This window comes from Elephas maximus, chromosome 19 (assembly GCF_024166365.1).
Source record: "Elephas maximus indicus isolate mEleMax1 chromosome 19, mEleMax1 primary haplotype, whole genome shotgun sequence".
Classification (NCBI taxonomy): Eukaryota; Metazoa; Chordata; class Mammalia; order Proboscidea; family Elephantidae; genus Elephas; species Elephas maximus.
In genome coordinates, this window is record NC_064837.1 from 74,504,409 (window position 1) to 74,529,672 (window position 25,264).

General features: G+C 43.0%; 1 protein-coding gene across 3 annotated transcripts in view; it reads right to left on the reverse strand.

The window, feature by feature from the left end:
* Positions 1–25,264, reverse strand: part of FAM110B (family with sequence similarity 110 member B) — a 170,659-nt gene that overhangs the window by 81,180 nt on the left and 64,215 nt on the right. The window contains exon 1 of one of the 3 annotated variants that reach the window (XR_007514069.1): positions 12,119–15,365. The exons of the other annotated variants lie outside the window; for them this stretch is intronic. The gene's annotated coding sequence lies outside the window, so the exon portion shown is untranslated. Of the gene's footprint in view, positions 1–12,118; positions 15,366–25,264 lie in introns of those variants that run through there. 3 annotated transcript variants of the gene reach the window in all.

Genomic DNA, 25,264 nt, shown 5'->3' on the forward strand with positions numbered 1-25,264 from the left:
CAAGTTGATTCCAGAGAAGAACTGTGCTCCATACTGTTTTCAATGGCTGATTTTTCAGAAGTCGATCAGATCACCAGGCCTTTCTTTGAGGTACCTCTGGGCAGTGCCAAACTTCCAACCTTTCAGTTAGCAGCCAAGCATGTTAACCATGATAACCGTTTCTAGCACATAGCACGTATCTACAATTATAGAATAAAATTATGAGAGAAATAAATAAATATGCTTAGATGAGAAGCCTAATGTCTCTTCAAATATTTTCCTAATCCAGACAACTTCAGGAGGGCTAACCATGAAACATGTATCAATTGGTAAGGACAGATCTCTCTCAGTTCCTTGGTGTCACCGATCACCAAGTAACGAGCCACTTGCGATGGGACTCAGAAGTTCAGTCGCATGGATGGCTGGCTGCTCCGTTCCTTTTACTGGTGTTGTTCAGCCCTGTAACTCTGTGGTACAACTTATTCTACGTGGAATGACTCTCAGATTTTAAACTGATTCTAAGCCCCTAGGACTAACCCCACCCTTAAAAACTATCACTTAAAACAAATGTTTTAATTCTTTAATACAGCATGTTTTATAGGGGCATTGGTGGTTCAGTGGTAGAATTCTCACCTTCCATGTCGAAAACTCAGGTTCATTTCCTGGCCAATGGACCTCATGCACAGCTACCACCCATCCTTCAGTGGAGCTTCCAGACTGAGAGAGACTAGGAATAAAGGCCTGGTGATCTACTTCTGAAAATCGGCCACTGAAAACCCTATAAATCACAATAATCAGATCTGCAATCGATCATGGGGGTGGCGCAGGACCAGAAAGTGTGTCACTTCATTGTGCACGGGGTTGCCGTGAGTTGGGGGCCAGCTCAATGGCGGCAGGAGCCGCCAAGACTTATTTTATACTCTGGCTCACATACAGATACACCTAACTTTGTTCAGAAATGTCACTCTCCTGTCAGTGAAGAGCTGTACAATTATAAGGAGGGAGGGAGAACACAGTTTTCAAGTATCCAAGAAATACATTTTTACTTTCTTATCTCAGAAATATACAAAGATTTCCCTAAACGTACGGTGAAAAAAAAAAATATGCTGCACCTAAAGATAAAAGTGCATAGTTTGTTACTCTGAAAAAACATAAATAACATTTTGTTTAGTGCTGCTATAAAAATGTTCCTATACTACATCTTAAAAGGCCCTCTAGGATATCACTAGGCTATCTAGGTTTTTTTTTGTTTTGTTTTTTAGGATATCACTGTACTGGTACATAACACAGTATACATACCCAGTCCCAAAAAACATACATATTTTAAATTTTAAGAACTTCCTTGTAGACACTGAAAGTCTTCGAGGTCTACCCCTTGAGAAGCGACATCACTTAGAACTACTTTCCACGTCTTTACGTTACACACAGCTCAGCAGGGCCGTGCTCACAAAAGGATGTTCTGTACGTTTACGTCTGTCCAGTGGTCTGACAGTAAGGCAGCCTACTTGTTAGAAATTCTCTAATACCAAGGCCACTTAGGGAGACCGAGAAAGAGAAAATTAAGGAATTGCATCAATTTACCCTTCCCCAGGAAACCCTGGTGGCATAGTGGTTAAGTGCTACGGCTGCTAACCACAGGGTCGGCAGTTTGAATCCTCCAGGTGCTCCTTGGAAACTCTATGGGGCAGTTCTACTGTTCTATAGGGTTGCTGTGAGTTGGAATTGACTCGACGGCACTGGGTTTGGTATCCTTCCCCAAATGACTATCCATACCTAACTGCTGATACACAGGACGGTCCTCCAAGTCCGCAGTGGGGAAGCATGCCGTGCACAGAAGGAAGGAGGCACCCAGGAGAGAGGATCCTGGATTTCTGAAGAAGAGCAAAATCACTGTAACTGAGACTGCAATCCCCTGTCTTCCGAAATCCAAACGAGGTGTGGTTTCATCACGTGCGTCCAAATATGACTAATAAGTGGGAGTAACAGAGATTGTTCCCATGTTTATTTCATCCCGTAAGGTATCTTAAATCTAACACCACTGTAAATTGTTTAAGGTCAGAGAGGCACTGGACTAGAATAAAAGATCAACTTCATAATATTTCACTTTTTTTCCCTTACAACTGTTACTTCAGGGAAATATTACGGCAGATGATTTATGATGCTGCAGGGTGACCTGGGGAGGGAGTCTGGGGTACGGAGCTGAGGCACAGTTAGTATTTAAGTTTTACTCCGCCAAAGAACATACTGGGTCTCTTGAGCCAAGACAAGGTTTTAAATCCAAGCAGTTATTTCAACAAAATATCCAAACTGCAATGTTTGATTCTTGCAGAGTGGGAAATTAACGCCTGCCTATTTTTTTTTTATTTCCAGATATCAGCAGAGCTCCGACTGACAGGAGACGCATGGTGGCAGCCAGCCAGCCAGATGAACGACGACTAATACACAAGTTTCTGTGGACTCCACCGTCTGCTACCGGAGGACATTGACGCTGAAGTCTGAGGACTAACTGGGAGCAGGGAGCTCTGCTGGCATAAAACTAGATCCTACGGTGAAGGTTCTTGGGGAAGTAAAGGCTCACATTTCATTCGGGGTTTTTTAGGCTGAGACTGGCCCATTTAAATTTTTTCCCGTCTGTGATGTACCATCTTTATTACAGAATTCAAGATTATTTATGGTTCGGTTTGGAAAATAATCCAGGCAATTGTTAGGAGGAATAAAAAAATGTTGTTAAACATTCACCAAAGTAAGTGGCGAGAACCCCACCTTCCTGCAATTTTCTTTCAACTTCAAAAGCAACGTCCCTGTTAAACAAAGCCACGAGTCAAAAATTCTCTTTTAGGCACAGCTGTACCTACACCTACAAATATTGGTGGCAGAATGGGATATGCTCAGGTTCTCTAGATAAAAAAGGCTTAATGAAAACGACAAAAGGTCAAACAAAGAAAACCACCCAAAATGAAGGCAGCGCACATCTTTGAAGAAACAATAGCACGTGACTTCTCCCACTAAGACCTGGCAACAACATCGGAGAGTCGTTGCCTTGTCCTAATTAAAGTGTGCCTCATTCGACTCTCCTGGATTGCTCGTTATTCACGAGAGTCTGGGCTTGATGCAAACAAAGTCCGCCGCGTAGGGCACTCACCTGCAAAGACAGCTAGATGGACACAACATCGGGCTGTCCAAAACAGAGGAGAGCCAATGAGAATGGCCCACAGGCACATGGACGCAAAAATCCAGGTAAAAACAAGGCTCTTTCCTGAACAGGGCAGCGGGGTGCCTGCCACGTCTTCCCTGGGAAAAAACATTTCAGCACGGAACGCAGAGTGCACATGACATTAACAATAGCAAGAAGAGATTACATAGCTGACAGGAAGAACACTCCTCCTTTCAGGCATGGCCATGGTTTTCACGACAAAAAAAAAAGGATGGAAGGTAATTACCAGCAACTCCTCGAGTGACCTCCTCCAGCAGCCGTGAACTAGCGGTGAGCTCTCCAACAAAGACAAACACCTTCTCCTGGTGCCTGATTCTTTCCCAGGGCTGCCAGCTGCCCACCTCCACCGCTGCAAGAACACAGTACAGTACCTCTGTATCTATGTCTCTAATGCAGCATAAAGATTACTGTGGAAACCTATCCAACAGGCGAGCAGCAGCGGCTACAGCCAATGAGGAGCGGGCACATGCGGAATCCAGCACATGCTCTCTGAGGCTGTCAGCGCGAGTAGCAGGCTGGCTGCTAATCTAATTACAGCCAGTTTGCTAGCTCAGAGCTACTGGAGCAGAGGGCAGGAGCAAACGACATTCTGATAAATTAAACGCCACCGACAAGATCATCTTGACTTCCCGTCATTTTGAGGATTAATGCAGCACCTTATAAACGATAAGTGATTTCTGAAGTGTATTCTTGTCCGCCCCCCACAATCTAAAGAAACAAAGAGTGTTTCAATCAACGCACTGTACTGCCAGCTTATTTCAGCTTAACAGATCTAGGAATAAATGTAAATGTAAAATCCGTATTGTGAAAATACTGGTAGTACTGCTCCCAAATCTGACATTCATTTTATTCATGTTGATTAGCAACCTGCCACTTATTTGTCAGAAAGTGCTAATCTCACTACAATATAACTGGAAATACCACACAAATTTTCATCCATAGTGGGAAAGTGCTGGTCAAGGTGTCAAAAATCATAATCTTGATGACAGTAATCAACAGTAATTTAGAGCTACACGGGACCAAAACGGGTTCCCAGAAGTCACTGTAAAAGCAAAGTAAAGCCATTTGCCCAGTGTACAACTTGACGGCAAAACTAGTTCTAGAAGCCAGGTCTTAAGGGAGGCTGTGTGGTGTGTAGTTAAAAAGTCTGGATTCTCCAGCCAGAAGGCGTGGGCCTGAGCTCTGGACCTGCACGTCCTAGCTGTGTGACCTTGGGTAAGTGCCTCAACTTCTCCGTGTCACGTTCTAGGATTACTGTCAGCAAGCAACTTAGCCCAGGACCTGGCACAGAATGAGTTCTGATGAAGCAGGAGCTCGCGTCAGGAGTGGCAATCTTTTCACTACACCACACACACCACTCGCAAGAGGTATGTAAGCACTTCCCCAGTGTACAGATTTGTCAGGAACACCACCTAGAAGTAACCGTTGGTGACAAGCTAATGGCAAACCTGATCAATCACACTATACCACGATCAGCACTCACTGTAGGGAGGAAAGTTACTGCATTTACTTTTATTTGGATATTAATAGTCTCAAATTTTACTTGATTCTTTTAGAACCAATTTTAAAAGGACTTTTCAGGAAACTATAGGCTTATAATTTTATTTCATTAATGATCTGCAATATAGACTAAATGGTATTATACATTTTTTATTACAGTAAATATATATGCAACAAAAATGTTTCCATTTCAACACTTTTCAGATGTACATTAATTAACTGCTCACATAAACATTAATTACGTTTACTATGTTGTTCAACCATCACCCGTATCTGTTCCAAATGTTTTCCATCATTCTTCACAGAAGCTCAGGATAGCATATATTTTTAAAGTGTTTTCTATGGAACAGAAAATGGAGAAAGCTTGTAATGAGGAAAACCCACCCAAAACCACTGCTGTTGAGTTGATTCCGACTCATAGCGACCCTATGAGGAAAAGTTTGCTTTAATTTCAAATGACAAACTTACGTGTTAGGGGAGAACAGAAGAGTCAGCTAGCCAAATGCAGCCTTCAGCCCCACAACCCATCCATTTGTTTTTCTTTAAAGTCACTTCTTTCTTCTAAATATATTCTATAGACTTCCAGTTCCAGGCTGACGCTACTCAAAACAGTTAATCTGGTAAACCTTTTTTTTTGGTAATTCCCAGAAATTGGTTCCACCAGTCAAGTTCCAATTCAATGATAAAATGCAGACTTCTCATTCCTGCACTTTTGTTTTGTTTTTCAGTTGAAGACCTTTACAAAGAGCTACATGCTCCAGGGGCATTCCAATTTACTCTTGGGAACCAAATCGTCCCAGGGTTTAGTTAGCAGCGACGGAAAAGGTACATCGACTACGGGCATTTCATCCTTCAATCTCTGCACACCACAAACTGGGAAATAACCAGTGAAAGCAATGGCAAGACCCGTAAACTTTAAGGAAAATCAGAAAAACTCATGGCCCATAAATTCAAGAGTAAAAAAAAAAAAAAAAAATCTGTAGAAATGTAGACACATAAGCAAATTCTAGAAAAATATGCTGGCAACAAGCCTGCTAAAGAAAATTACTGCTACCTCCGCTGCTGGGAAGCATTCATCCATGTGAATTACCAAAGTGCAATCACCATTATCAGGGGTAAAAATCCCAGAGGAACCGGCTTCAGTGGTTTCCCTAAGGCACAGCTCACCGCCGGCTACCAGCAGCGGACAGTCAAACTTCTAGGCATTTATCTAGGAAACATCTAACACCTCGTTCTTTCTCTCACCTAACGGACTGCCAGCTCAAATCAGGCACTAAAAAGCTGTTTGATAAATTCATTTCGTGCCTATTTTATAAGACATTAAATAGATACTTTCTAGAAGAAGGAAGCAAGTGTCCTTGTTTAGGTCTTATCTTTCAACATATTCAAAACCAGTATTTGTTTTGAAACGGAGTAACAGTTAATTGGCAATCTTTCTTATCGACACTTAGCTTTTCTTTAACCTCTGGAATAAGCGCTTCTGTCCTTGAACTTGATTGAGTCAAATCTTTAAAAGATTTTATTTTGTTGTTGTTGAGAATATACACAGCAAAACATACAGACGGAAAAGGGTGCAATCCAAGCCCTCTGGAAGACTGACCACCAATTCATTCCTGCACGCTCTCCTCTTCAGTAGTACCCGTTACCACTTGCTGTCAACTTCAGCTCATAGTGACCCCGTGTGTGTCAGAGCACAGTTGTGCTCCACTGGGTTTTCGGTGGCTGATTTTTTGGAAGTAGATTGCCAGGTCTTTCTTCTGAGGCACCTCTGGGTAGACTTAAACCTCCCACCTTTTGATGAATTAACCATTTGCACCACCCAGGGACTCCTCCTTTTAGTAATAAATTTCCATCATCTTCCAAGTCAAGTCACCGCCACCATCCTTTCCACAAGCACTGAAGATGTGTACGTTTCGCGGTCCCCTTGCTGCTCTGGGCACGAGGAGCAGGCACCACAGAAAGCCTTTCCCTCACTAACTCGGTTTCCGAGGTTTGATTCTCTAACTCTGGAGGAGGAGGAGAGGAAAGCAAGTCGCCTGTGTATTTTCATAGGATGGCATTGTAGTTTTCTCCCTTGGAAAAGAAGCTAGGGTTCATGAACTAAATACATTTCTGCTTAAACTCAGGGCTCAGATAACGTTAGACTGGCCAGAATATTCTGGCCACAAGTGTCTCAATTGCAAACATTTGCCAACCTCCATCTAGTTGAGAAGGGCCCATAAAAATGCAAACCTATTGCTGTCAACTCGATTCCAACTCACAGTGACCCTAGAGGACAGAGCACAGCTGCCCCACTGGGTTTCAAAGGAGCGGCTGGTAAACTCAAACTGCTGACCTTTTGGTTAGCAGCCAAACACTTAACCACTGCGCCACCAGGGCTCCTGAGAGGGGCCAGGAGGAGCTATTGTGCTCTGATGAGCAAGAGCTGGGCTGAGGGAGGTGCCTGACCCACTGACCACACACTGGGTCACCTCCCCTGAAGCTTCTTTCACGTGCCTGGAGGGAGCCCCGGGCGTTGCTCCCCTAGCTTTGCCAGAGGCAGGGGGAGGGGTCCCAGCATTCAGGCTCGGTCCAGGATGAGGCTCAGGTTCTAGTCCACAGTGAAGAGTGGTGGGCTGGAGAGTGCGACAGCCCTCCTGGGGTAGGGCTGGTTAGCAGCGTTTGAATGGAGGTGGGCAGACACCCAAAAGCGGCTCCCCCAAATCTATGCAAGCACTGGAGCACCCCACTGAAACCACACCCAGGCAAGGGAAAAAACGCTCCGGCGGTAAAGTAACTCCCGGCTACTAGGACAGCACTACTGGCGGAAAAGCATAGGGGTAATGGGGCCATTTCCTTCTGTTCTCAACAATAATAACCAAAGCCAGAACAGCTGCCGCGGAGTCGGTTCTAACTCACAGCGACCCCGTGTGTGTCACAGTAGAACTGCACTCCACAAGGTTCTCTAACGGCTGATTTTTTCAAAGCAGATCATGAGGCCTTTCTTCTCAGGTGCCTCTGGGTAGACTTGAGTCTCCAAGCTTTGGGTTAGCAGCCAAACATGTTAACCATTTGTACCACCCAGGGACTCCAATATCCACAAGATATGGGGTTTTTTTAAGCCTAGCAGAGAGGACGTAGTCCCTGGGCGGCACAAACAGTCAAGCACTTGGCTAATAACCAAAAGGTTGGTGGTCTGAACCCATGCAGAGGTGCCTCGGGAGAAAGGTCTGGTGATATACTTCCGAAAGGCCAGCGCCACTGAAAACCCTACGGAGCAGTGCTATCCTGCACATGCGGGGTCAACATGAGTTGGAATCAACCCAATAGCAATGAGCTTGGTTTTTAATGGGTTTAGCACTGAGGGCGCGTGGTCTGGTTGCAGTGCGGCTGGGCTAGGGAAGAGAGCCAGGCTGCTGTCGCTCACTCAAGTTCCTCCAAAGCTGGGCTGCAGCGCTTACTCCCTCTCCTTAGACAGATGCCGTCATCCCCCGAGCTGTTTACCACGGGCGGGCCCACGGCAGAGCAGGCTGGGTATCTGCAGTTCCCTGTGCCTCAGTGAGAAGACCAGCCCGTGAGCAAGCTCTAGGCGCCTCCCAGGAAGACACCCGTGGGAAAGGATATTATGTTGGGGGAATCACCTTGCCAGGCAACAGAAGCAAATTGTGTTGGTCTCTCTATGGGTCTCGGTTTATAACCCACTTGTTTGTCTTGTGTTCTCTCAACACCAAGTTTTGTTTTTTGTTTTTTGTTTTAATGTCATTGACGGGGAGAGACGTGAGGGTAGGGCACAAGGAGACAACCACGTACTCAATCTGTGAGCAAGTCTGGCTCAGGGGGATGTTTTAAGGAGGCTTGTGTGGTGGCCGGTCACAGCTGCTGTATTAAGGGACAACACACTGGCTGCCCCCCAACGTGTCTGTCAGTTTGTCATACTGTAGCGGCTTATGTGTTGCTGTGATGCTGGAAGCTATGCCACCGATATTCAGATACCAGCAGGGTCACCCATGGAGGGCAGGTTTCAGCTGAGCTTCCAGACTAAGGCTAGGAAGAAGGACCCAACAGTCTACTTCTGAAAAGCATTAGACCGTGAAAACCTTATGAAGAGCAGGGGAACATTGTCTGATATAGTGCTGGAAGGTGCGCCCCCAGGTTGGAAGGCACTCAAAAGATGACTGGGGAAGAGCTGCCTCCTCAAAGTAGGGTCGACCTTAATGACGTGGATGGAATAAAGCTATCAGGACCTTCATCTGCTGATGCGGCGCAACTCAAAATGAGAAGAAACAGCCACAAACATCCATTAATAATCAGAACATGGAATACACAAAGTATGAATCTAGGAAAATTGGAAATCGTCAAAAATGAAATGGAACACATAAACATCGATATCCTAGGCATTAGTGAGCTGAAACGGACTGGTACTGGCCATTTTGAATCAGACAATCATATAGTCTACTATGCTGGGAATGACAACTCAATGAGGAATGGTGTTGCATTCATCATCAAAAAGAACGTTTCAAGACCTATCCTGACGTACAACGTTGTCAGTGATAGGATAATATCTATACGCCTACAAGGAAGACCAGTTAATATGACTATTATTCAAATCTGCCCACCAACCACTAGGGCAAAAGATGAAGACATAGAAGATTTTTATCAGCTGCTGCAGTCTGAAATTGATTGAACATGCAATCAAGATGCATTGATAATTACTGGTGATTGGAATGCCAAAGTTGGAAACAAAGAAGAAGGATCACTCATTGGAAAATATGTCCTTGGTGACAGAAACAATGGTGGAGATCGAATGATGGAATTTTGCAAGACCAATGACTTCTTCATTGCAAATACCTTCTTTCACCAACATAAACGGCGACTATACGCATGGACCTCGCCAGAAGGAACACACAAAAATCAAACTGACTACATCTGTGGAAAGAGACAATGGAAAAGCTGAATATCATCAGTTAGAACAAGGCCAGGGGCCGACTGTTGAAAAGACAGACCATCAATTGCTCATATGCAAGTTCAAGCTGAACCGGAATAAAATCAGAGCAACTCCATGAGAGCCAAAATATGACCTTGAGTATATCCCACCTGAATTTAGAGACCATCTTAAGAACAGATTTGACGCATTGAAGACTAGTGACCAGAAGAGTCGTGGAATGACATCAAGGACATCATCCATGAAGAAAGCAAGAGGTCATTGAAAAGACAGGAAAGAAAGAAAAGACCAAGACGGATGTCCGAGGAGACTCTGAAACTTGCTCTTGAACGTCGAGCAGCTAAAGCAAAAAGAAGAATTGATGAAGTAAAAGAACTGAACAGATTTCAAAGGGCGTCTCAAGGAGACGAAGAAAAGTATTATAATGACATGTGCAAAGAGCTGGAGATAGAAAACCAAAAGGGAAGAACACGCTCGGTGTTTCTCAGGCTGAAAGAACTGAAGAAAAAATACAAGCCTCGAGTCGCAATAGTGAAGGATTCTATGGGGGAAATATTAAACGATGCAGGAAGCATCAAAAGAAGATGGAAGGAATACACAGAGTCATTATACCAAGAAGAGTTAGTCGATGTTCAACCATTTCAAGAGATGGCATATGATCAGGAACCGATGGTACTGAAGGAAGAAGTCCAAGCTGCTCTGAAGGCATTGGTGAAAAACAAGCCTCCAGGAATTGATGGAATATCAGTTGAGATGTTTCAACAAACAGATGTAGTGCTGGAGGTTCTCACACGTCTATGCCAAGAAATATGGAAGACAGCTTCCTGGCCAATGACTGGAAGAGATCCATATTTATGCCTATTCCCAAGAAAGGTGATCCAGTTGAACGTGGAAATTATAGAACAATATCATTAATATCACACACAGGCAAAATTTTGCTGAAGATCATTAAAAAACGGCTGTAGCAGTATATAGACAGGGAACTGCCAGAAATTCAGGCTGGTTTCAGAAGAGGACGTGGAACCAGGGATATCATTGCTGATGTCAGATGGACACTGGCTGAAAGCAGAGAATACCAGAAGGATGTTTACCTGTGTTCTACTGACTATGCAAAGGCATCCGACTGTGTGGATCATAACAAATTATGGATAACACTGCGAAGAATGGGAATTCCAGAACACTTAATTGTGCTCCTGAGGAACCTTTACACAGATCAAGAGGCAGTTGTTTGGACAGAACAAGGGGATACTGATTGGTTTAAATTCAGGAAAGGTGTGCGTCAGGGTTGTTATTCTTTCACCATGCCTATTCAATCTGTATGCTGAGCATATAATCCGAGAAGCTGGACTATAGAAGAAGAACGGGGCATCAGGATTGGAGGAAGACTCATTAGCAACCTGCATTATGCAGACGACACAGCCTTGCTTGCTGAAAGTGAAGTGGACTTGAAGCACCTACTAATGAAGAGCAAAAACCACAGCCTTCAGTATGGATTGAATCTCAACATAAAACAAAAATCCTCACAACTGGACCAATGAGCAACATCATGATAAATGGAGAAAAGACTGAAGTTGTCAAGGATTTCATTTTACTTGGATCCACAATCAACAGCCATGGAAGCAGCAGTCAAGAAATCAGAAGATGCATTACACTGGGTAAATCTGCTGCAAAGGACCTCTTCAAAGTGCTGAAGAGCAAAGATGTCACCTTGATGACTAAGGCACGTTTGACCCAAGCCATGGTATTTTCAATCGCATCATATGCATGTGAAAGCTGGATGATGAATAAGGAAGACTGGAGAAGAACTGACGCCTCTGAATTGTGGTGTTGGCGAAGAATATTGAATATACCATGGACTGCCAAAATAATGAACAAATCTGTCTTAGAAGAAGTACAACCAGAATGCTCCTTAGAGGCAAGGACGGGGAGACTGCATCTTACATACTTTGGACATGTTGTCAGGAGGGATCAGTCCCTGGAGAAGGACATCATGCTTGGCAGAGTACAGGGTCAGCGGAAAAGAGGAAGACCCTCAAAGAGGTGGACTGACACAGTGGCTGCAACAATGAACTCAAGCATAACAACGATTGTGGGGATGGCTCAGGACTGGGCAGTGTTTTCTTCTGTTGTGCATGGGGTTGCTATGAGTTGGAAGCGACTCAACAGCACCTAACAACAACAACAACACTGGCTGCCAGGGGCTGGCTACAGTGGTGGCTCTGGAAGACCCCAAACAAGGAAGCTGCAACCCCAACCCCTTGTGGAGGGGCTTTTCAGGGACCGCCAGTGGGCATGACAGGACAGCATGAGGCAAGGGTGATCTGACCCCAGTGTTCAGAGGGGCTGTCACTCAGGAGCCACCCCCCATCTCTCCCATCCCCAAGAGCCTCTTTCCTGCTGTGGCCCTTTATAATAAACACAAGTATGAAGTCTTTTAGGAGCCCTAGTGGCACAGTGGGTTAAGCACTTGGCTTGTAGCAGAAAGTTCAGCAGTTTGAACTCACCAGCTGCTCTGCAGGAGAAAGATGTAGCAGTCAACGTCCATAAGGATTTACAGCCTTGGAAACCCTGTGGGCAGCTCTACTCGGTGGTATATGGTCGCTATGAATCAGGATTTGACTGGATGAGAATGCATTATGAAGTCTTTCCGGACCTCAGCCTCTCTGGCGGTTTGTCATTTTAACCTGTCCAATGGAGGAGCGCAGAGACCTGGACAGCAAACATGAAAGGCTTTTCAAGTGCAGGCACTGACAAAGTGAAGGTGAGTATAATCGCCTTGGCACCCAGACGCTAGAGGGAGGCTCACGGGCAATGCTAGTCCAGTGGGGGCGCTGGCCAGGGTCAGGCATGAGAGTGAGGGGTCCGGGCTCCACCCCACAAGCCCGGGGCCACAGGCAGGTTATTTCACCCCATCTGCGTCCTTGTGTCCTCAACTAGAAAAATAAGGAAAACAGAGGAACTCTGGAGGTTTTGTGATGATTAGATACAAAATTACATATCAATCTACATATCAATCGCTGAGAACTTTACTGCCAGGCGCATAACGACCTGTTGTTTGCAAGGTTACTGCTACCCCTATGCCAGGCCTGGAATTTACTGGGGCCTCCCTCCCCTCACTGTGAAATTTAAGTAGTGTTTACTTAGCTTCTGGTGGCTTAGTGGTTAAATGCTATGGCTGTTAACCAAACGGTCCGCAGTTCAAATCCGCCAGGCACTTCTTCGAAACTCCATGGGACAGTTCTCCTCTGTCCTATAGGGTCACTATGAGTTGGAATTGACTCGACGGCACTGGATTTGGTTTTGCTTTTTTGGTTACTTAGCTCCTATATTATCTGCTAGGTAAGGAGAACAATGGCCCAGGCTGCAAGGACTTTCCACAAAGTGGGAGACAGATAAAATAATGCCAACAATCAAACGTGAACAGGGCTGTAAAACTGACAAGAAAATTTCAGACATTATCATCTGCTTTGAGATTCCCCAGAATGCAGTCAGGTTGGTCTTTTATATTATTATTCTCATTTTAGAAAGGAGGAAACGGCCCAGGGCAGTTACATGGCTTGCTCTGGGGCCCCAGACTCAAAGGCAATTTTCTCCTCATGTTTGCTCCTACACAAAAATTAATCACCACACAGGCAGATAATAAGGGCCAGGCATTACGGTGCAGAAGCGGCCCTGAGCTCATCAGCTCTCCTCTGTTCCTAAATCACAGCGCCTTCTAGGACGATAAGCATTTACCTACTAGGCCCTGTTGCCAGTCCCACTAACCTCCGTACCACGAGAGGACGCGGGATTGGACCTCCTCTGTTCACCACCGGACGTTGTTGTTGGCTTGTGCCGTAGAGTCGATTGCGGCTCACGGTGACCTCATGCGTCACAGAGTAAAACTGAGCTCTGCAGCTCAGTTTTCTTGGCTGCAATCTTTAAGGAAGCAGACCAGCAGGCCCTTTCTTCCATGGTGCCACTGGGTGGATCTGAACCACCAACCTTTCAGTTACCACATGAGCGTCAACTGTGCCACCTTTCACCACAGAATACATCCAACAAAACTTTAAATTAAAACATATATGCTAATGTCCTAAATGTTAGCTTTGCCTCCTAAAGCGAGGTGCCTAAACGTTTCAGTTAAATAAGGTTTTCCTATAATTTAAATATTCCTTCTATGTCTACAGCATCAGCACTGGTTTGTACCTCTGTTTTTAGTGTCAAAAATCAAGGCATGTACCATTTACCAAGCTGAGAAAGGCATGCTGCTGCTTTAAGGAAAAAGTTTCTGGAAGAACGCAAGGTATGCAAGGCATATGAATGTCCATAATTACGTTTTTAAGTAAACATTATTTATTAATTCCAAAAGACTATAGACTTTTATCCAAACAAATCTGTGATGACAGAACACATTCGTTAGGAAATTCATCTGGGGTCTTCCTGAAACTAAAGTCAGAGGGGAACAAAGCTTAGCTATTTTGAAAAGGTCAGATCAAAACGCTGGAGGATAAATCCTCAGTGATGCTCCTTGGGGGAAATTCTGTTGCTAGAACAGTGTCATTCTGTACTTCTCTCCTACTCCATCGCGTTTAACACCAACCCAGCTATTTCCTAGCTGGTAACTGAGTAAATTAATTCCTCTAGCCTTCAACTTTCTAATCTGTACACAAGGATGTTTTGTTGTGTGGATTAAACAAGTTAATATATACAAAGCATTTAGAAAGTGCCTGGCACTTAGTAAACATTACATAAGTTTTCCACACTTGGCTGAGCCAAATGATATTAATAGTCTTAGAAAAACTGACACCCCTCCAAGAAAGATGTATATAATATAAATATACAGCCGTAACATCCTGAGTACAACCCAGATAAGAAATAATAATGTATTAAAACTTAGTTAATAATGTCTGGAAATTCTGGAACTTACATAAGCACAACTTTTGATATGTGGCAATGTGGGAAAACTTGAAATTGAAAACTATGTATGTCCTTAACCCTGGGCATTTCACTTTGGGAAGTTCCTCCTCAAGAAACAGTCGCACTGCATATGCAAAAAAAAAAAAAAAAAAAATTGGAAATAATTGAGAATATGTGCAAAAAAAATACAGAAACAAGACATTTATCACAGTCTTCATTATGTAGGGGAAAAAAAAAAGAACAAAAGAAAACAACAGTAATATTCAACAGTACCCAATTGGTCAAATAAATGATGGTGTATAAATAAATTTAATGGACCCTTATTTTTTTTTTTTATACAGTATTTAAAAGTGATGTTATACACATAGGGCATTTTCCGAGCAGTGACATTATTCTGCATGATACAATAATGATGGACACATGATATCATGTAACTGTCAAAAACCAAAGAACTGTACATCTACAGTAAGCTATGTTGTTGTTATTTTTATCTGTTGCAGAGCTGGCCCCGACTCCTGGTGACCCCCACAGGGCCCTATACCATCCCCATGGCTGGTTTCGGATCAGACCATGTTTTTGTTGGCTTGGAAGTAGATCTCCAGGCCTTTCTACCTAGTTCCTCTCAGTCTGGAAGCTCTGCTGAAACATGTTCATCATCATAGCAACACACAAACCTCCACTGATGGACAGGGGGTGGCTGCACATGAGGTACGGTGGCCGGGAATCGAACCTGGGTCTCCTCCACGTGGAAGGGAAGAATTCTACCACTAACCACCGCTGTCTCCAGTGTAAACTATGTTAGATTTTTCCATAAACCTAAACCTTCTCTAAAAATATAAAGTCTATTTTTAAAAAGTGATATTATAAAAAAGTATTTATTAAATGGAAATACAGCTGAATATTGAGAGTTATAACTCAACGTATAATATAATTCCATTTTTGTGAAAATTATCTCTGTGCACATACACATCTATCTCTAGGAATATATACGTAGAAAATGTCTAGAGGCAAACAGCAGTGTGGATAGTTTTTTCTCTCTGCATGATAAAATGACTGACTTGTCTGAATTGTTTGGTTTTTCTACTACGTTGCAGCTAACATTGAAGATAAATTGTTTATAAAAACTTTTATCTCTTCCCACTCCCACCCAAGGAAAAGAAAACCTGTGGGTGGCAAGTATTTAAATGAACCAAAACCAAAAGAAAACAAAACCCATTGCTGACGAATTTATTCTGACTCATGCTGACCTCATGTGTTACAGAGTAAAATTGCTCCATAGCATTTTCTTGGCTGTGATCTTTATTATGGAAGCAGACTGCCAGGCCTTTCTTCCGTGGCCCTGCTGGGCACATCTGAACTGCCAACTTTTCCGTTAACTGTTAAGTGCAAACTGTTTGAACTACCAAGGGACCTGTTTAATAAGCCCTTCTGAAGTCTAGATACAGAGTCTCCTGCTGTCATCACACCCTGGTCATCTGGTCCAACCAGGTCCGCCAGTCTACAAAGGCAGCTGAGCTCAGAGAACCGGCTAGCTAGTGCCAGCCTCAGTAAAAGGGATTCTAATGTGTTAACCATTCCCAGCCATCAGTCAAGCCATGAGGCGGGGAACCAAAAGTTCAGCCCAGGACTGTCGGCCAATTTGTTGATTATCATTAGACATTAGGTGGCTTACAGACAAGGTCAAGCTGCTGTTGGGATGCATGCGAATCCTCACAGCTAAGTCAGGCTCAGATATGCTGCTCCTTAGTTATTTGGGCCATTCTGTACTTTATCTAAAGACATTCTTACACGCTTAGAAGATGTGGCCAGGTTCAAGCGTCTGAAAAGAAGCCAGGAAGTTTAAGTAATGAAGCAAATAGAAAATAATTGCTTTGGATATAAAGTTAAAAATATTGGCATGATTCAAGATCGGAATGCTGGCAAGTTTCTGAAGCTTTATGGATTGTTGAGACTCTAATAGGGATCAAGTTTAAAGGTAAAGCAAAGGAACTGTATTTCAGTCTGTCTGCCTTTACTGAGTACATTTTTACTTTCAGAGTTTAAAAAATGTATGAAACCATGGCTCAGTATCAGTAATAGATAACAACTCAATGGTTTTGTCAAAAATTTCCAGTTATACGTGTACATTTCAGAGGTGGTTTTATTATATTGAAGGGAGACTCTTTTTAAGTTCGACTATAGAAACTAGCATGCAAGTAGGATTAGTGTAACAGAAATCTGCCTTGAAGCAGACTCTGCTCTATTCCATCTATACAATTAAGAGTGTAATTACCTGTAAAAAGACAAGACTTTTTTTCCTACTGAAAATAGTCACACTCCGACTTCTTTTTTGACTGTTTAGTTTTTTAGAGATGGTGATTATTTATTTTTATCTACATTCTCTATATTTCTCCCATTGCTATTTTCATGCAATAACATGAAAAGAGATCATTTTCCATATTCTTCTTTTACAGCAAAGAAATGATTTTCATTACATTACCCTGTTAAAGGCAGTCACAATAATTATGGGACGTTTTTCACTTAAGGTTCATTCTTCTTCAGGAGCCTACACCAGCCAGTCATTTTCACAGGAAAAAGTAGTTTGTCCTTCAAAAATGAGGAAGAAGTTATCTGAAGAGAAAGAATCCTCTGAAAATATGAACATCAGAATGCTTTCTAAATAAAGACAAAAATCTCTTATTTAAGGTTCTTTCTTGGGTCAACAATTTATGTTTTATGGGCATAATAATAATAATAAAAAGTTACTGGAAACGTTACTCAAAAAGTTACTCCTAAAAACGTTACTGGAACAGTTTGTGTACCTGTGGCGAGATCTGAAAGTCACTTTTGAGTTCCTCCTACGTAGGGCACCTTTCTGAGCACAGTACCAGTGCAGCGGTAAGAACAAGTGCGAGCAAAGATAAGCTTCATTGGCCCATTACTTTTATCATGTTTACATCATTAGCTACGGAAAGTGAAAGTGAGTTGAAGGACATTACTTCACCTTAAGGAAACTTTCTTGGGTTTCTCTTCTACTTTATTTTCAAAGTCAGATTACAAACTCATTTATATTTCCAGTATTAGATTACAGTCACCCAGAATGAATGCTCATGATCTTTGCCAAGTTGGTGCTCCCATCTGGCTTCAGGGAGAAGCTATTTCATTCCACTGCAGGCAGGCCTTCTAATGAAGAGGAGGGTTTAAGTCCGTCTTATATAAAATAGATGATGATAAAAAAAATTTTTTTTGAATCATAAAGTCTGAGTCAAGCCTACCCAAGTGGTGTATGTACTAAATTTTAAATTTTAGAGAAGGCTTTTAAATTAATGTCACAGCAATGCTCTGTGATAGGAATAAACGTCACAACGCACCTAATGGATTCGTAAGAAAGCACTGCCCGAGTCCACAGGGCAGCAACTGAATCTGCCCACCTCAGTTCCTGACGGTGTTTTGCACATTTTAGAGACTAAAGAAGCTTTTACAGTTTTCATCATCCTTCCCCAAAGGGCAAGCATTTACTTTCATTGTTGTGTAAGGAACAGAAACAATGTGAACGTGTGATCTTGGTAAGTGAAGTGGGTGAGTGTGCCAGGAGTTGTGACAGACCATGTGCACACACGTGTCTGTGGACGGAGGTAGGGATTCTTAGTTACTTTATTTTTATCTACAAATGGCTGCAGCTCAGCCACACAGAAGAGAGTGGGTCCCGGCCTCTCTGGGTGAGGCAGAAAATCTGACAGGCGTTCCTCCTCCGTTGGTGGTGTTGGGCGGTCCTAAGAATTAACACTCTACTTTTCCTCCTTGAGACCTTCTGGGTGAGAGAGCCCAAGCCCTGCTCTGATGGGCAGGGAACCCATCCTCAAACCTCAGCCCTGATGGGTGCTCTGTAGGAGGGAGGCCAGAGAAGGAAAAAAAAAAATCTATTTTTATTTGTAATTACTCCTTTTCTGTTTTTTAACTTCCTCATTTTCAGCAATGGAATTAACATAGAATTTCTTTTCCATCCTTATTCTTTTTGCAAAACAGCTTCTATTTGCCCCTAATATACCGTGTGCTGTGTACCTTTTAGAAGGATGTTATTTTATGGGGGGGGAGGGGAACTACTCTGTTGGTACTCAACAAAAACCAATTTTAAAGCACTGTTATCTAAGATAACAGTTGCTCTCAGCAGAGCAAAATTAACCGGAGCTTCAGTTAATCTGTCTTCCTCCTTGGCTTACTAGTTTTGGGCCACACTGTAGTCAGTGCTCGTTCATGCCTTCATACACATTTCTTTTCAGCATTATTCTGACCTAAATCACAGTGAAATGGAATGTGTTGTACCGAATTTTCGTATCTGAACAAACTGGAAGTCATCCAATGGCATAGCACATTCCACCTGCAAAATTCCATGTCAGAATATTGTATGGTGACGTTTTGCATCTGTGGAATCATCTGACTATAGATGGGTGGGCCAGATGTGTTCCCACTGATATGAAAGTATCCTCAACCCCAGAGGGATGGCCAGGCTATATTATAAAGACATCATAACCATAACATTGTGGTGCTAACGTAAATAAACAGATAAATGAAGCAGAGGAGAGAGAGGCCAGAAAGAGGCCAATGTATATACATCTGATTTTTGACAATGACACTGTAACAATTCAATGAAAAAAAAAAAGTATTTTCAACAAATGACGAAGGAAGAACTGGATATCCATTTGGAAAAATAATAAACCTTGAACCTCATTCTCACATCAAAAAAACAATCTGAAATAGATCACAGACCTAAAAGTAAAAACTAAAACTATAAATCTTCCAGAAAAAAACATAGAATATTTTGCAACATTGGGGTAGGTAAAAATTCCCTAAGTTACAAAAAATACTAACAATAAAAGAAAAAATTGGTCCTTAAAAAAAATTAAAAACTTCACTTATCAAATGACACTGTTAAGAAAGTGAAAAGACAAGGTATCAACTGGGAGAAAAAATTAGTAGTACTTATACTTGACAAAGGATTTTGAGCCAGAAAAAATAAAAGAACCCCTACAAATCAACAACAAAAAGACAAGCAGTCAGATTTTTTTAAAAAATGGGCAAAATACTTGAACGGACACTTCACAAAAGAAGATATACATATGACCTATAAGGAAATGAAAAAGTATTCAACGTTATTAGTCATCAAGGAAATGCTAATTAAAGCCACAATAAGACACTACTTCATAGTCACCAAAATCGCTAAAAAACCAAATGTTGTCTAGGAGACGGAGCAACTGGGATTCTCACGTGCTGCCGATGTGAAAGCCGGACTGTTTCTTTTAAAGTTAACCTAACACGTCCAAAGGCTGGGAGATACAGTCTCGCCATCCTTGCTTCTAAGGAGCATTCTGGTTGTATTTCTTCCAGGACAGATTTGTTCTTTCTATTACTGTTAGTTATCACTGTTAACGCCCATTTAAAACACTTCTTTTTTTTTTTAAGTTTTCACCTAACATTTTTGCCTCTTCAGCTTTTTTACCGGACAAATTTTTCTTTTGTCTCATGTCTGTAATAACAAAGCAGTTTTCTGGAGGAAACTGGTAAGTTTTTTACATGAAAGTAACATGTTATCAGGAGAGACGAGTCCTTGGAGAAGGACAAGGTATTTGGTAAAGCAGAGGGTCATCAAAAAGAGGAAGACCCTCAACGAGATGGACTGACAGTGGCTGCAACAATGGGCTCAAACAGACACGACTGTGAGGATGGTGCAGGGCCGGGCAGTGTTTCATTCTGTTGTACACAGGGTCGCTGTGAGCTGGAACAGCGATATGGTGAAACCCGTGAGAGCTGGAACTTGACATGACTGCCTTGTTCTTCCGGGTCTCCAACGTTTTCTGCCTTTGACAATGTGCAGTCTTACCACTTTTCTATGGCTCGTTTTAGCGGGAAATATTTGCATTTTCCTTCTCTGGCAGGTTCTGTGTTCCACAGGCTCCAGCTTCCGCAGGTTTTACTGTAGATGCACTGGCCCTCTTTCTTCCTGACTCCTCCTCCTCTCAACAACAAACTCACAGCTAAGCATCTTGGGGTCAAAGGGGCTTTTCAAAACAGTCTTGAGTAAAATACCTGCATTGTTCTTTACTAGCTTTAAGAATTTTGGTTAAATTACTTAAATTAAGACTCAGTTTCTTCTTAAACAGAAATCGTTGTAACCACAGCTATGAAAGGGGAGGGGGAGTGGGAGCTGCCTCCCTCCCCCTTCACACATTTTGCAGTTGAAGAAACCATTTGCGAGCTACTCAGCTGTCAGACCAGGGCACCCCAGGATCACGCCCAGGACTGGAGCTTTGAGCCATGAAGCCGCACTGTTGTTTCTGAGCTACCATGCCTTTCCACTGACTTGAGAAGGTGACTGGGAAGATTTGGAGGCGGGGGGGGGGAGTGGCGGGGAGCAAGTCCTGATTTAAAACAGAGTGGGGAAATGTGGGTCCCCAAGCTTGGCTCAGAGCAGTACCGAGAAATAAGAGAAGTTACTAGGGCAGGGGCCCCAGTTAATATTCTTAGGAAAATAAACTGTGGCCTGATTTCTCCATGTTCAGGAAATAGAGAAGAGTGGCCTGGCCAAAACAGCATGCTCCGTTGCCTAAGCATGTGTGCACACGCTTGTGTGTATGCGCACATGCGTGCCTGTGCGTGTGTGTCCAAGCCTCTTCCTGGTGGACAAGGGAGCCAGGAAGGAGCACATTATCTGCCGGAGGTGAGAGAAACCACAGCAGGTACTCTGCAAACAAGCCCTATCTTCTGTCCTCCACAGCACAAGGAGCTGCCGCAGGCTCCCTTGGCCAACTGCCCCAGAAGTGTGCTGGCCCGGGCTGTACACCGTGAGCTTCTCTGCTAGCCCTGGAGAGCAGGCAGGCAGGTGCCAGCAGAGGGAAGCGGCCACCCTCGAGGCACCCCAGCCAGGAGGCTGGCACAGCAGGGAGCCCACCTGAGATTGTTTTCCTGGCAGGGAACTCAACTCTGAGCCTGGGCGCAAATGGGGCTGTAAATCAAGCCATAATTAGATTTTGCAGCATTTAACACAATCCTTGTTACCCTTATTTCCCAGCACTAGACAAAAAATAAAGGCTTCGTCAGTTTCAGCTCGTGTTCCACCCTAACCCATGAAAGTACAAAATCTGATGGAGAGAACACTCAATACCCAGCCATTTCCCTAGGGGCAGGAGTGAGGAAGAAGGCTGGGAAAGAAAACCCATCCTTAACCACATTTGGAACACACGTCAACAACCCGAAGCTATGGAAAACTGAATGGCAGTTCAAATAAAATATGCATTAGTAAAAAAAAAAAAAAACCCTGGTTGTGCAGTGTTTAAGAGCTACAGCTGCTAACTAAAAGGTCAGCAGTTCGAATCCACCAGCCTCTCCTTGGAAACCCTATGGGGCAGTTCTACTCTGTTCTAAAGAGTTGCTATGAGTTGGAATCAGCTCAACAGCGACAGGTTTGGCTTTTTGTTTTTGGTATTCCCCCCCACCAAAAAAAAAGGGGGGGGCCTGAAACTTTCACAAACACATACACACAGAAACCTGTGCAAACTAAGCTCTGCTTTGCTTTTAGTCAAAGCATATCCATCCTCCACTTCAGTCCATAAACATGCCATTTTGGGCAATTTACCCAGAGACCTCGACAGGGGTGTGAATTATGCCTTCATGAAGATTTTAGTTTTAAATGCTATTGAGCTCTATGAAAATGCAACCTAATACTTAGGCTGACACAGACATACCAGCGTCCTCCTGCAGTCTCAGTAGATGTCTTTTATTCTACATTTTCCCACAATATGCTTCTTAAGTAAATTTTTATAGCCTGTAGAAATTGAAATGGTACTAGAAAGTGAAACAATATTTAAATTTCATTTATTTTAAACCATTTGATACTCTCTAGATGGGCTCATCCTAACAAATTTAGAAAGCTAAAAATATCCATTATTTCAAAATTATTTTATGACAGAAAATTCTGAGTTTAAAAAAAAAAAAAGTGATAAATCTAGACCAGAGGCTGGCAAACTTTTTCTGTAAAGGGCCAAATACAGCAGTATTTTAGGCTTTTCAGATCACAACGTCTGTTGTAACTGCTCAGCTCTGCCACTGTAGCATGAAACAAGCCACAGTCAATACATAAACAAATGTGGTCCAATAAAATTTTATTTACACAAACAAGTGGCGGGCCAGATTTGATCCAGGGTAGACTAAAACAGGATGGAACCAGGTCTCTTGTAATATCAGAAACTGATACAGCAGAGCAAGAAAAAAAAACTATTCAAATGAGGGAAATTTTTCTCCCAAACCCCTGAAAGGTACTAATTTTAAGCATGAAACATAAGATTTGATGGTGTTTTTTCCTTTTTCTTTTTTTGTCTTAACAGGAATGAAAAGCTGAAAACGGAGCACGTCCTATGTGTAACTCCAGACGGATAAATAAAGAGTTCTATCTACTTATAAGAGGATGCTTTATTTGACTGAGATCAGATCTCCCCAGGCCCAATGCACCTTAAAAAGAAAAAATTACTTCTGTCACTTAAGAACACAATTGATTCACTCAGCTTCAAAAGGGCACAGAAAATGCCACGCTTTAAAAACACACAGAACTCCAAGGGAAGCAGACAAAAGCATCCTTCTCAGATGACGCCAAAGAATTTGTGTCTGCAGGTTCAGGGAAAATTAATTAAAATGTAATCGTTAAATCAAGAATGGTAACTGTTTATGTGCCAGAAAGAAACATAGCCTCAAATGAAAAGAACAAAGCGGGGAGACCGTAGAGGCAAGAAGAAGGGTCAATCTATCCAAATGAGGAAGGCTTGAGCAGGCTCCTCAGCATGGCACATCTGCTGGTCAGATGTGTGCCAGGGCTCACGGGAGGCCAAGCAGGGAGGTACTTGAACCTTCACGCTGTAAATCAGGGTGCGTGTGGCAGGGTGCGTGTGGTGACATGCTGTTGCTGTCTGACCCCACTGCTGAATCCCCAGTGGTAAGACAACATGACTGCCATGTCCTCATTACAGCAGCAAACAGCCTGAAACCCAAACTTCCCAAGTTTGCCGCCTGGAGTTCCTTTGTGGAACAGGAGAGGGTATGAATAACTCTCCCAGTTCCCAGAGGTTTTATGTCATCTTCTGTATCATTCTTTTTTTAGAAAAGGTGCCACTTAGAGAACTACCCATTGTCAAGAACAATCAAATACTTGACTAAACAGAACGTCTGATAATCTCGGGTAGAAAAACAGAAGAAAGCAACAAGGACTGAGAAAGTGCTATGAGATCACTGCTCATTTTTGTTTAAGGTACAGATAAACACGTAATTAGCCTGAAAAGGAAATGTATGATAGATGGAATTGCTCAAGGAAGACTAGAGCCACCCACAGAGAGAGGGCGACTGCTTTAGGGCCACAAGGTTCATCTACTCTCACCCTCAACTCTGACAAGTCTCTTGTTAGCTGTCACCGAGTCAGCCCTTGACTTGTGGCGACTTCATGCACAATGGAATCGTACTATTGTAATTCATAGGGTTTTTGCTGGCTTATTTTAGGAAGTAGATTGCCAGGCCTTTCTTCCTAGTCTGTCTTAGCCTGGAAGGTCCACTGAAACCTATTTGGCATCAAAGCAATATGCAAGGTCCCACTGACAGACAGGTGGTGGCTGCGCATGAGGTACACTAGCCAGGAATCAAACCCCGGTCTCCAGCATGGAAGACGAGAATTCTACCACTAAATCACCGCTGCCCCCGACAAGTTTCTAGCTCCAAATACCCTGGTCCCAGGACTCTCCATTAGTGTGGCTCCAAAAGGCGACCAGAGACTACTCTCTCACCTCCTATCGGCTGCTCTTCTGGTCAGTCTCAATCTTCTCCTCCCCTCTAAACCTACAGAGTCCATGTCCTAGTCTTGTGTATATATTAGTTTAGTTGCGTGTAACTAAAGAACTACAGCAAACTATACCCAGCTGGCAATAGGTCTTCTGTAAATCCCATTTTGAAAAGTCACGTCAATTGTTTACCTATTCTTAGATAATGAAATTAAGCACTAGGGTGAAGTATATAAACACTCTGTTTGCTCTTATTCAGCTGCAGTTAGAAGACTTTAAATTTAAACAATTATTTGCCTTCGAGAAAAAGGGTTCTGGGGCCCTTTGGTGCGGACTGCTCCTAATGGTACTGGAATCCTCCTACCAGGAGGTAGCAACGTGGGTTTCGTATCCAGCTTCACTTCCTCACCCCCCAAGGTCCCTTACGTAATACTACATAAAACCAACCCAAACCGAATTCACTGCTGTCGAGTTGATTCCAACTCATGACGACCCTAGAGGACAGAGTAGAACTGCCCCATGGAGCTTCCAAGGAGCTCTTGGTGGATTCGAACTGCCAACCTTTTGGTCAGCAGCTGTAGCACTTAACCACTACACCACCAGGGTTTCCTAATACTACATATGGAACACAAACAGAAAATATTTTAAAGAGAGCTGAAGTTCCTGAGAGGAATAGGGAAAACAAATTAAGTCAAGCCAAATATCGAACAAAAGCTTGTAACAGAAATCACAGAGATAAAAGAACTGCAAATATTTTAGTGGAGCACTTTAGACTTTTTTCTTACCTACCAATACTGACTACCTTAGAGACCTCATCCAGATCATACAAATGTGGTAATGACTCCGAAATTTATATCTCCAGTCCACACTCCTTCCCTAACTCCAAAGTAGGATATCAATATGACATTTTTTTTTTCCAGTTACTTTGGCCAAAAACCTAAAACCTTGGACTCATTCTTC